The following is a 14056-nucleotide window of genomic DNA, read 5'->3' on the forward strand; positions in this document are numbered from 1 at the left end:
TTGTCTATTCAGAGTCTTTTTTTTTCCATATAATTTAAAAATATTTGTTTTAGTTCTGTGAAAAATACTATTGGTATGTTGATAGGTATTGCATTGAATCTGTATTGTTTTGGGTACTATGTTCATTTTAACAATATTAATTCTTCCAATGCATGAACACAATATATCTTTCCATCTGCTTGTATCATCCTCAGTTTTTTTCATCAGTGTCTTATAGTTTTCTGAGTACAGCAATTTTACCTCCTTAGGTGATTCATTCCTAGGTATTTTATTCTTTTTGATGCAATTGTAAATGAGATTATGTCTTTAATTTCTCTTTCTGAGAGTTCATTGTTAGTGTATAGAAAAGCAACAGATTTCAGTGTATTAATTTTGTATTTTGAAACTATCAAATTCATTGATGAGCTTTAGTAGTTTTTTGGTGGTATCCTTAGGGTTTTCTAATACATATAGTATCAGGTCATCTGTGAACAGTGACAGTTTTAATCCTTCCTATCAATTTTAGATGCTTTTTTATTTCTTTTCCTTGTCTGATTACTGTAACTAGAGCTTCCAATATTTTGTTGAATAAAAGTGGTGAGAGTGCGCTGAGCATCCTTGTCTTGTTTCTGATCTTAGAGGAAATAATTTCAGCTTTTCACCATTGAGTATGATGTTAGCTGTGGGTTTGCCATATATGACCTTTATTACATTGAGGTATGTTCCCTCAATTCTCACTTTCTGGAGATAACATGTTTAATTTTGTCCAAAGCTTTTTTCTACATCTATTGAGATGATCATATATTTTTTACTCTTCAGTTCCCTAATATATTGTATCCCATTGATTTATTTGCAGATAATGAAAAAATCTTTGTATCCCTGGGATAAATCTCACTTGGGCATGGTGTATGATCCTTTTAATGTATTGTTGAATTCAGTTTGCTAATATTTTGTTGAGGATATTTGCATCTATGTTCATCAGGGATATTGGTCTGTAATTTTCTTTTTTTATGATATCTTTTTATGGTTTTTTTACCTGGGTGATGCTGGCCTTATAGAATGAGTTTGGAAGAAATCTTTACTCTGCACTCTGGAATAGTTTTAGAAGGATAGGTGTTAACTTTTCTTAAAATAATTGATTGAATTCAACTGTGAAGCCAACTGATCCCAGACTTTTATTTATTGGAAATATTTTTATTATTGATTCATTTTAATACTGGTAATTGATTGGATCATATTTTCTATTTTTTCCTGGTTCAGTCTTGGGAGACTGTATATCTCTAAGAATTTGTCCATTTTTTCTAGGCTGTCTATTTTATTGGTATATATTTTTTGTAGAGCTCTGTTATTATTCTTTTTGTGGTGTTGTTTATAACTTTTACTTTTTCATTTCTGATTTATTGGTATGGACCCTTTTTCTTGCTGTGTCTGGCTAAAGATTTATCAATTTTCTTTATCCTATGAAAGCATATATATCAATAATTACTTTAAATGTAAGTGGACTAAATGCTCCAATCAGAAGACATAGAGTAGTGTAAATAGAAATAAACAGAAAACTGGGGTAATAATATTTATATCAGACAAAATAGACTTTATAGTAAAGATGTTTACAAGAGTCAAAGAAGAACAATACACAATGATCAAGGGATCAATACAAGAAGATATAACAATTGTAAATATATATATACCCAGCATAGTATCACATAAATACATAAAGCAAATGTTAGCAAACATAAAGGTGACAGTAACACAATAATATTAGAGTACTTTAAAACCACACATACATCAATGGACAGATTACCCTGACAAAAAATCAATAAGGAAAACTCAGGCCTTAAATAACACATTAGACAAAATGGACTTAACTGATACTATAGAGCATCGAATTTGAAAGCAGCAGAATATGCATTCTTTTCAAGTGCACAGGGAGCATTCTCAGGGATAGATCACATGCTAGGCCACAAAATAAACCTCAGTTAATTTAAGAAAACTGAAACCATGTCAAACATATTTTCTGATCATGACACAATGAGACTATAAATCAACTGCAAAGAAAAAGTGCAAAAAGCACAAATACCTAAGGGTAAATGATATAATAAACAACCAATGAGTCACTGAAGAAATCAAAGAGGAAATCAACAAATACCTAGAGACAAAAGAAAATGAATACATGACAATACAAATCTATGGTACATAACAAAGGCAGTTCTATGGGAAAGTTTATAGTGATACAAGTTTACCTCAGGAAACAAGAAAAATCTCAAATAAACAGTGTAGCCTTATACCTAAAGGAACTAGAAAAAGAACAAACAAAACCCAGTGTTAGTAGAAGTAAATAAATGATAAAGATCAGATCATAAATAAAATAGACACTAACAAAATAGAAAAGATCAATGAATCTAAGTAACTACTTTTAATGGCACTATTAGAATTTATCTGCCATCTAGTCCAGCCTTCTACTTTAATGAGAAATACCATTGACTGCATCTCTGAGAGATTCTCACCACTGCTTAATCTTCCAATGTAGGGGAAGCTATGTTTCATGAGCCAGTTTATTTTATTGTTTTGATATTATCCACTCTGTCTTGATTCATTTTCTTGTCCATATTTTATTTTGGAATTAAAATCCCAGTATGGGTTTTGAACAGTACTTAAGTAATATAGAGGAGAACAGATATTAAATTTCCATAAAAGGAGTAAGACCTCTGAGTGCAATTGAGAATACCACTCTGTAAACATTTTTAATCTTAATAATTAATGCATAGAAAACAAAAAAAAAAAACAAAGAAACAAACATGTCTCTCTTTCAAATTTCATTATAGGTAAGGAAGGGATAGTCAATTACTACAGAATATGAACAGAATTTGCTGCCTTCCACTTCCACATAGTGTTTTATTATAACATCCAATCATCATGCTGATGGCAGTTTACTCAAGGCACAGTGTACCTGTCTCACTTTCTTTTTAGCATCCCATTCACTTTTGACAGAAACTGTCATGATGGTTCACAGACTTTAATGTATGCCATGCCATAAGAAGAGACAATATTTGCTTGCATACTGCTATGCCTGTTGGGGAAGAGTTCCCAGACAGAAAACACTCAGCAAGCAGTCCTATGCACCTAGTGAGTGAATATTTTGTTAATGGAGAATTAGAAAGAGTAATCAAGCTTGGACTGTTTGTTGACGCATATCATCAAATAATTGAACAGAAACTATTAGACAGCTGTTGGATGGCCTGTGGGGAATTGATTGAAACATTTATTTTATTTGACATAATTTCTTGCACCTTCTCTTGAAAACAATAACAGTGCATTTCATTACTCTTCTTTTATTTACAGTGCCATGTTTATGTATTCTTTTAGTGGAGAAAGCATTTTTTTCTTTCATAAATAGAAAGAAAATTAAATCTGCCTTCATTTTTCTTTAAAACATTAAAAAGAGGGAAAATATGTCCATTTCTCTCTTTTCTCTCTCAATGTTCTCCTTTCCCCCTCTACACGTTTTTGCTTAAAAGTCTAGGAAAATACATGTTTTTGATGCACAAATATATATATTTTTTAAACATCTTTATTGGAGCATAATTGCTTTACAATGGTATGTTAGTTTCAGCTTCACAACAAAATGAATCAGTTATATATATACATATGTTCCCATATCTCTTCCCGCTTGCGTCACCCTCCCTCCCACCCTCCCTATCCCACCCCTCCAGGCGGTCACACAGCACCGAGGTGATCTCCCTGTGCTATGCGGCTGCTTCCCACTAGCTATCTACCTTACGTTTGGTAGTGTATACATGTCCATGCCTCTTTATTGCTTTGTCACCGTTTACCCTTCCCCCTCCCCATAGCCTCAAGTCCATTCTCTAGTAAGTCTGTGTCTTTATTCCTGTTTCACCCCTAGGTTTTTCATGACATTTTTTTTCTTAAATTCCATATATATGTGTTAGCATACGGTATTTGTCTCTCTCTTTCTGACTTACTTCACTCTGTATGACAGACTCTAGGTCTATCCACCTCATTACAAATAGCTCAATTTTGTCTCTTTTTATGGCTGAGTAATACTCCATTGTATATATGTGCCACATCTTCTTTATCCATTCATCCGATGATGGACACTTAGGTTGTTTCCATCTCTGGGCTATTGTAAATAGAGCTGCAATGAACATTTTGGTACATGACTCTTTTTGAATTATGGTTTTCTCAGGGTATATGCCCAGTAGTGGGATTGCTGGGTCATATGGTAGTTCTATTTGTAGCTTTTTAAGGAACCTCCATACTGTTCTCCACAGTGGCTGTATCAATTTACATTCCCACCAACAGTGTAAGAGGGTTCCCTTTTCTCCACACCCTCTCCAGCATTTATTGTTTCTAGATTTTTTGATGATGGCCATTCTGACTGGTGTGAGATGATATCTCATTGTAGTTTTGATTTGCATTTCTCTAATGATTAGTGATGTTGAGCATTCTTTCATGTGTTTGTTGGCACTCTGTATATCTTCTTTGGAGAAATGTCTATTTAGGTCTTCTGCCCATTTTTGGATTGGGTTGTTTGTTCTTTTGTTATTAAGCTGCATGAGTTGCTTATAAATTTTGGAGATTAATCCTTTGTCAGTTGCTTCATTTGCAAATATTTTCTCCCATTCTGAGGGTTGTCTTTTGGTCTTCTTTATGGTTTCCTTTGCTGCGCAAAAGCTTTTAAGTTTCATTAGGTCCCATTTGTTTACTTTTGTTTTTATTTCCATTTCTCTAGGAGGTGGGTCAAAAAGGATCTTGCTGTGATTTATGTCATAGAGTGTTCTGCCTATGTTTTCCTCTAAGAGTTTGATAGTTTCTGGCCTTACATTTAGGTCTTTAATACATTTTGAGCTTATTTTTGTGTATGGTGTTAGGGAGTGATCTAATCTCATACTTTTACATGTAGCTGTCCAGTTTTCCCAGCACCACTTATTGAAGAGGCTGTCCTTTCTCCACTGTACATTTCTGCCTCCTTTGTCAAAGATGAGGTGACCATATGTGCATGGGTTTATCTCTGGGCTTTCTATCCTGTTCCATTGATCTATATTTCTGTTTTTGTGCCAGTACCATACTGTCTTGATTACTGTAGCTTTGTAGTATAGTCTGAAGTCAGGAAGCCTGATTCCTCCAGCTCCATTTTTCGTTCTCAAAATTGCTTTGGCTATTCGGGGTCTTTTGTGTTTCCATACAAATTGTGAGATTTTTTGTTCTAGTTCTGTGAAAAATGCCAGTGGTAGTTTCATAGGGATTGCATTGAATCTGTAGATTGCTTTGGGTAGTAGAGTCATTTTCACAATGTTGATTCTTCCAATCCAAGAACATGGTATATCTCTCCATCTATTTGTATCATTTTTAATTTCTTTCATCAGTGTCTTATAATTTTCTGCATACAGGTCTTTTGTCTCCTTAGGTAGGTTTATTCCTAGGTATTTTATTCTTTTTGTTGCAATGGTAAATGGGAGTGTTTTCTTGATTTCACTTTCAGATTTTTCATCCTTAGTGTATAGGAATGCCAGAGATTTCTGTGCATTAATTTTGTATCCTGCTACTTTACCAAATTCATTGATTAGCTCTAGTAGTTTTCTGGTAGCATCTTTAGGGTTCTGTATGTATAGTATCATGTCATCTGCAAACAGTGACAGCTTTACTTCTTTTCCGATTTGGATTCCTTTTATTTCCTTTTCTTCTCTGATTGCTGTGGCTAAAACTTCCAAAACTATGTTGAATAAGAGTGGTGAGAGTGGGCAACCTTGTCTTGTTCCTGATCTTAGTGGAAATGCTTTCAGTTTTTCACCATTGAGGACGATGTTGGCTGTGGGTTTGTCATATATGGCCTTTATTATGTTGAGGAAAGTTCCCTCTATGCCTACTTTCTGCAGGGTTTTTATCATAAATGGGTGTTGAATTTTGTCAAAAGCTTTCTCTGCATCTATTGAGATGATCATATGGTTTTTCTCCTTCAATTTGTTAATATGGTGTATCACGTTGATTGATTTGCGTATATTGAAGAATCCTTGCATTCCTGGAATAAACCCCACTTGATCATGGTGTATGATCCGTTTAATGTGCTGTTGGATTCTGTTTGCTAGTATTTTGTTGAGGATCTTTGCATCTATGTTCATCAGTGATATTGGCCTGTAGTTTTCTTTCTTTGTGACATCCTTGTCTGGTTTTGGTATCAGGGTGATGGTGGCCTTGTAGAATGAGTTGGGGAGTGTTCCTCCCTCTGCTATATTTTGGAAGAGTCTGAGAAGGATAGGTGTTAGTTCTTCTCTAAATGTTTGATAGAATTCACATGTGAAGCCATCTGGTCCTGGGCTTTTGCTTGTTGGAAGATTTTTAATCACAGTTTCAATTTCAGTGCTTGTGATTGGTCTGTTCATATTTTCTATTTCTTCCTGATTCAGTCTTGGCAGGTTGTGCCTTTCTAAGAATTTGTCCATTTCTTCCAGGTTGTCCGTTTTGTTGGCATAGAGTTGCTTGTAGTAATCTCTCATGATCCTTTGTATTTCTGCAGTGTCAGTCGTTACTTCTCCTTTTTCATTTCTAATTCTATTGATTTGAGTCTTCTCCCTTTTTTTCTTGATGAGTCTGGCTAATGGTTTACCAATTTTGTTTATCCTTTCAAAGAACCAGCTTTTAGTTTTATTGATCTTTGCTATCGTTTCCTTCATTTCTTTTTCATTTATTTCTGATCTGATTTTTATGATTTCTTTCCTCCTGCTAACTTTGGGGTTTTTTTGTTCTTCTTTCTCTAATTGCTTTAGGTGCAAGGTTAGGTTGTTTATTCGAGATGTTTCCTGTTTCTTAAGGTAAGATTGTATTGCTATAAACTTCCCTCTTAGAACTGCTTTTGCTGCATCCCATAGATTTTGAGTCGTCGTGTCTCCATTGTCATTTGTTTCTAGGTATTTTTTGATTTCCCCTTTGATTTCTTCAGTGATCACTTCGTTATTAAGTAGTGTATTGTTTAGCCTCCAGGTGTTTGTATTTTTTACAGATTTTCTCCTGTGATTGATATCGAGTCTCATAGCGTTGTGGTCGGAAAAGATACTTGATACAATTTCAATTTTCTTAAATTTACCAAGGCTTGATTTGTGACCCAAGATATGATCTATCCTGGAGAATGTTCCATGAGCACTTGAGAAAAATGTGTATTCTGTTGTTTTTGGATGGAATGTCCTATAAATATCAATTAACTCCATCTCATTTAATGTATCATTTAAAGCTTGTGTTTCCTTATTTATTTTCATTTTGGATGATCTGTCCATTGGTGAAAGTGGGGTGTTAAAGTCCCCTACTATGAATGTGTTACTGTCGATTTCCCCTTTTATGGTTGTCAGTATTTGCCTTATGTATTGAGGTGCACCTATGTTGGGTGCATAAATATTTACAATTGTTATATCTTCCTCTTGGATCGATCCCTTGATCATTATGTAGTGTCCTTCTTTGTCTCTTCTAATAGTCTTTGTTTTAAAGTCTATTTTGTCTGATATGAGAATTGCTACTCCAGCTTTCTTTTGGTTTCCATTTGCATGAAATACCTTTTTCCATCCCCTTACTTTCAGTCTGTATGTGTCTCTAGGTCTGAAGTGGGTCTCTTGTAGACAGCAAATATATGGGTCTTGTTTTTGTATCCATTCAGCCAATCTGTGTCTTTTGGTGGGAGCATTTAGTCCATTTACTTTTAAGGTAATTATCGATATGTGTGTTCCCATTCCCATTTTCTTAATTGTTTTGGGTTTGTTATTGTAGGTCTTTTCCTTCTTTTGTGTTTCTTGCCTAGAGAAGTTCCTTTAGCAGTTGTTGTAGAGCTGGTTTGGTGGTGCTGAACTCTCTCAGCTTTTGCTTGTCTGTAAAGGTTTTAATTTCTCCATCAAATCTGAATGAGATCCTTGCTGGGTAGAGTAATCTTGGTTGCAGGTTTTTCTCCTTCAACACTTTCAATATGTCCTGCCACTCCCTTCTGGCTTGCAGAGTTTCTGCTGAAAGATCAGCTGTTAACCTTATGGGGATTCCCTTGTGTGTTATTTGTTGTTTTTCCCTTGCTGCTTTTAATATGTTTTCTTTGTATTTAATTTTTGACAGTTTGATTAATATGTGTCTTGGCGTATTTCTCCTTGGATTTATCCTGTATGGGACTCTCTGTGCTTCCTGGACTTGATTAACTATTTCCTTTCCCATATTAGGGAAGTTTTCAACTATAATCTCTTCAAATATTTTCTCAGTCCCTTTCTTTTTCTCTTCTTCTTCTGGAACCCCTATAATTCGAATGTTGGTGCGTTTAATGTTGTCCCAGAGGTCTCTGAGACTGTCCTCAGTTCTTTTCATTCTTTTTTCTTTATTCTGCTCTGCAGTAGTTATTTCCACTATTTTATCTTCCAGGTCACTTATCCGTTCTTCTGCCTCAGTTATTCTGCTATTGATCCCATCTAGAGTACTTTTAATTTCATTTATTGTGTTGTTCATCGTTGCTTGTTTCATCTTTAGTTCTTCTAGGTCCTTGTTAACTGATTCTTGCATTTTGTCCATTCTATTGTCCATTCTATCTCCAAGATTTCGGATCAACCTTACTATCATTATTCTGAATTCTTTTTCAGGTAGACTGCCTATTTCCTCTTCATTTGTTAGGTCTGATGGGTTTTTATCTTGCTCCTTCATCTGCGGTGTGTTTTTCTGTCTTCTCATTTTGCTTATCTTACTGTGTTTGGGGTCTCCTTTTTTGCAGGCTGAAGGTTCGTAGTTCCTGTTGTTTTTTGTGTCTGTCCCCAGTGGCTAAGGTTGGTTCAGTGGGTTGTGTAGGCTTCCTGGTGGAGGGTACTAGTGCCTGTGTTCTGGTGGATGAGGCTAGATCTTGTCTTTCTGGTGCGCAGGTCCACGTCTGGTGGTGTGTTTTGGGGTGTCTGTAGACTTATTATGATTTTGGGCCGCCTCTCTGCTAATGGGTGGGGTTGTGTTCCTGTCTTGCTAGTTGTTTGGCATAGGATGTCCAGCACTGTAGCTTGCTGGTCGTTGAGTGAAGCTGGGTGCTGGCGTTGAGATGGAGATCTCTCGGAAATTTTTGCTGTTTGATATTATGTGCAGCTGGGAGGTCTCTTGTGGATCAGTGTCCTGAAGTTGGCTCTCCCACCTCAGAGGCACAGCACTGAGTCCTGGCTGCAGCACCAAGAGCCTTTCATCCACAGGGCTCCTTAATTTGGGATGATTGGTTGTCTATTCAGGTATTCCACAGATGCAGGGTATATCAAGTTGATTGTGGAGCTTTAATCCGCTGCTTCTGAGGCTGCTGGGAGAGATTTCCCTTTCTCTTCTTTGTTCTCACAGCTCCCAGGGGCTCAGCTTTGGATTTAGCCCCGCCTGTGCGTGTAGGTCGCCGGAGGGCGTCTGTTCTTTGCTCAGACAGGACGGGGTTAAAGGAGCCGCTGATTCGGAGGCTCTGGCTCACTCAGGCCCGGGGGTAGGGAGGGGCACGGAGTGTGGGGCGGGCCTGCGGCGGCAGAGGCCGGCGAGACGTTGCAGCCTGAGGCACGCCTGTGCGTTCTCCCGGGGGAGTTGTCCCTGGATCCCGGGACCCTGGCAGTGGCGGGCTGCACAGGCTCCCCGGAAGGGCGTGTGGCTAGTGACCTGTGTTCGCACACAGGCCTCCCGGTGGCGGCAGCAGTGGCCCTAGCGTCTCATGTCTGTCTCTGGGCTCCGCACTTTTAGCCGCGGCTCGCGCCCGTCCCTGGAGCTCTCTCAAGCAGCGTTCTTAATCCCCTCTCCTCGTGCACCAGGAAACAAAGAGGGACGTAAAAGTCTCTTGCCTCTTCGGCAGTTCCAGACTTCTCCCCGGACTCTCTCCCGGCCAGCCGCGGTGCACTAACGCCCTGCAGGCTGTGTTCACGCCGCCAACCTCAGTCCTCTCCCGGCGCTCCGACAAAAGCCGGAGCCTCAGCTCCCAGTCCCGCCCGCCCCGGCGGGCGAGCAGACAAGCTTCTCGGCTGGCGAGTTCCGGTCGGCCCGATCCTCTGCGCTGGAATCTGTCCGCTTTGCCCTCCGCAACCCTGTTGCTGTGCTCTCCTCCGCGGCTCCCAAGCTCCCCCACTCCGCCTCCCGAAGCCTCCACCCGCGAAGGGGCTTCCCAGTGTGTGGACACTTTTCCTCCTTCACAGCTCTCTCCCGCTGGTGCAGGACCCGTCCCTATCCTTTTGTCTCTGTTTAGTTTTTTCTTTTGCCCTACCCAGGTACATGGGGGGTTTCTTGCCTTTTGGGAGGTCTGAGGTCTTCTGCCAGCGTTCAGTAGATGCTCTGTAGGAGTTGTTCCACGCGTAGATGTATTTCTGGTGTATCTGTGGGGAGGAACGTGATCTCCGCGTCTTACTCTTCCGCCATCTTCCCGGAAGTTGCACAAATATATTGATTATACCATACTGTTTTATTTGTTGGAAGCTTATAGAGGTTACATAGAGCAATGAGAATTTATTCATAAAATAAATCTGTCTAAAGTGCTTATAATGCTTGTCTCAGCTTCACTTTACTCAGAACTCAGTCCAGACAGAGATGCACATTGTTTGAAACTATAGCAAACCAAACTAATAACTCACAGGTTCCTAGGTCAGAAGATTATGGTTGAAATGAACAATAGAATCCTTGAGAGTCAGAAGAAATACTGAGTAGAATTTCATAGAGAAATTAAGGCTTTCAAAATCATCCATGCATATTGGGGATTTTAAGTGGACATGTGCATGCCCAGGGTAAGAGACATGCTAATAAACAACTTGAGAAGGCCTTCATCTTCTTTTTTTTAAGGTGGGAGATTTAAAAATTTTTTTAATTTAATTTAATTTAATTTAATTTTGGCTGCACTGGGTATTCATTTCTGTGCAAGCTTTCTCCAGTTGTGGAGAGCAGGTGCTACTCTTTGTTGCAGTGCATGGGTTTCCCATTGCAGTAGTTTTTCTTGTGGAGCATGGGCTCTAGGAGCATTGACTTCAGTAGTTGCAGCACATGGGCTCAGTAGTTGTGGTGCACAGGCTCAGTAGTTGTGGCTCATGGGGTCTAAAGCACAGGCTCAGTAGTTGTGGTTCAAGGGCTTAGGTGTTCTGTGGCATTTGAGATCTTCCTAGACCAGTGATCAAACCCATGTCCCCTGCATTGGCAGGCAGATTCTTAACCACTGCACTACCAGGAAAGCCTTGAGAAGGCCTTCATCTTTAATTTTAGTCTGATCCCTAGACTCAATGCAAACCCAGCTAAGCTTTGAATGAATGTCGTCACATTGAGTCAATCTGTATAGACTGGAAGAGGTGTTTGTCTCTCTATTTCTACCTTAGTTTGTAGACTTTGGGGTTCAAGAAAAGCTCTGTGAAAATACTAGTTGAACAGAAAATTATGGAACAGAAACTTCAGTAACTACACTAAAGAAAAAAAATCATATCAGTGGGAAAAAAAGTTTGTAAAAGTCATTAAACAAACAGAAAACTATAGGTTTCAAAAATCAGAAAATAAAAGTAATTCCTGGAGAAGAGAAAAAGTCTGATTTCCATACTTACCATACAATAGTATTCAAATCTCAACTGTTCAACCACAACAACAACAAAAAAATACAAAACATACAGAACAGTAAAGCACCCTTTTAGTCCTGGTGCTCTGGCTGGGTGCCAGGCCTGAGCCACTGAGTTGGGAGAGCCGAGTTCAGGGGGTCTCATCCACCAGAAAACTCCAGGCCAGATGTAATATCAAACAGAAAAAGCTATCCCAGAGATCTCCATCTCAGTGCTAAGACCCAGCTTCACTCAATGACAAGCAAGCTACAGTTCTGGACACCATATGCCACACAACTAGCAAGACAGGAACACAACACCACCCATTAGCAGAGAGGCTGCTTAAAATCATAATATGGTAACAGACACCCCAAAGCACACCACTGGATGTGGTCCTGCCTACCAGAAGGACACGATCCAGCCTCATCCACCAGAACACAGACACCAGTCCCCTCCACAAGGAAGCTTACACAACCCACTGAACCAACCTTACCCACTGGTGGCAGACACCAAAAACAAGGGGATATACAAACCTGCAGCCTGCAAAAAGGGTACTCCAAACACAGTAAGTTACGCAAAACGAGAAGACAGAGAAACACACAGAAGATGAAGGAGCAAGGTAAAAACCCACCAGAACAAACAAATGAAGAGGAAATAGGCAGTCTACCTGAAAAGAAAATTCAGAGTAATGATAGTAAATATGATCCAAAATCTTGAAATAGAATGGAGAAAATACAAGAAATGTTTAACAATGACCTAGAAGAACTAAACAGCAAAAAAACAATGATGAACAACAGAGTAAAAGAAATTTAAAATTCTCTAGAAGGAATCAATAGCAGAGTAACTGAGGCTGAAGAACGGACAAGTGACCTGGAACATAAAACAGTGAAAATAACTACTGCAGAGCAGAATAGAGAAAAAAGAATGGAAAGAATTGAGGACAGTCTCAGAGACCTCTGGGACAACATTAAATGCACCAACATTCGAATTATAGTGGTCTCAGAGAAGAAGAGAAAAAGAAAGGATATGGGAAAATATTTGAAAATATTAGAATTGAAAACTTCCCTAATATGGAAAAGGAAATAGTCAGTCAGGTCCAGGAAGAGCAGAGAGCCCCATAAAAGACAAATCCAAGGAAAATCACGCCAAGACACCTACTAATCAAACTATCAAAAATTAAATACAAAAAACAATATTAAAAGCAGCAAGGGAAAAACAACAAATAACATACAAGGGAATCCCCATAAGGTTAACAGATGATCTTTCATCAGAGATTCTGCAAGCCAGAAAGGAGAGGCAGGACATATTTAAAGTGATGAAAGGGAAAAACTACAACCAAGATTACTCACCTAAGCGAGGATCTCATTCAGACTCGACAGGGAAATTAAAATCCTTATGGACAAGTAAAAACTAAGAGAATACAGCACCACCAAACCAGTTTTACAACACATGCTAAAGGAAATTCTCTAGGCAGGAAACACAAGAGAAGGAAAAGATCTACAATAGCAAAGCCAAAACAATTAAGAAAAGAGTAATAGGAACATAAATATCGATAATACCTTAAATGTAAATGGATTAAATGCTTCCACCAAAAGACACAGACTAGCTGAATGGATACAAAAACAAGACCTGTATATATGCTGTCTACAGGAGGCCCACTTCAGGCCTAGTGACACATACACACTGAAACAGAAGGGATATAAAAAGATATTCCAGGCAAATGGAAATCAAAAGAACGCTGGAGTAGCAATTCTCATAGCAGGAAAAATGACTTTAAAATAAAGACTATTACAAGAGACAAAGAAGGACACTACATAATGATCTAGAGATCAATCCAGGAAGAAGATATAACAATTGTAAATATTTATGCACCAAACATAGGAGCACCTCAATACATTAGGCATATGCTAACAGCCATAAAAGGAGAAATCAACAGTAACACAATCATAGTAGGGGACTTTAACACCCCACTTACATCAATGGACAGATCATCCAAAATGAAAATAACCAAGGAAAAACAAGCTTTAAATGATGCATTACACAAGATGTACTTAACTGATATTTATAGGACATTCCATCTAAAAACAACAGAATATACTTTCTTCTCAATTGCTCGTGGAGAATTCTCAAGGATAGATCATTTCTTGGGACACATATCGAGCCTTGGTAAATTTTTAAAAATTAAAATCATATCAAGAATATTTTCTGACAACAACGCTATGAGACTAGATATCAACTACAGGAAAAAAATGGCAAAACGTACAAACACATGGAGACTAAACAATACACTACTAAATAACCAAGAGATCACTGAAGAAATAAAAGAGGAAATTAAAAAATACCTAGAAAAAGATAACAATAAAAATATGATGACCCCAAACCTACGGGAAGCAGTTCTAAGAGGGAAGTTTATAGCAATAAAATTCTCTCTCAAGAAACAAAAATAAAAAACCTAACATTTCACCTGAAGAAATTAGAGAAATAAGAACAAACAAACCCCAAAAGTTAGCAGAAGGAAAGAAATCAAAAAGAACAGATCA

Source organism: Pseudorca crassidens, chromosome 9, assembly GCF_039906515.1.
Source record: "Pseudorca crassidens isolate mPseCra1 chromosome 9, mPseCra1.hap1, whole genome shotgun sequence".
Classification (NCBI taxonomy): Eukaryota; Metazoa; Chordata; class Mammalia; order Artiodactyla; family Delphinidae; genus Pseudorca; species Pseudorca crassidens.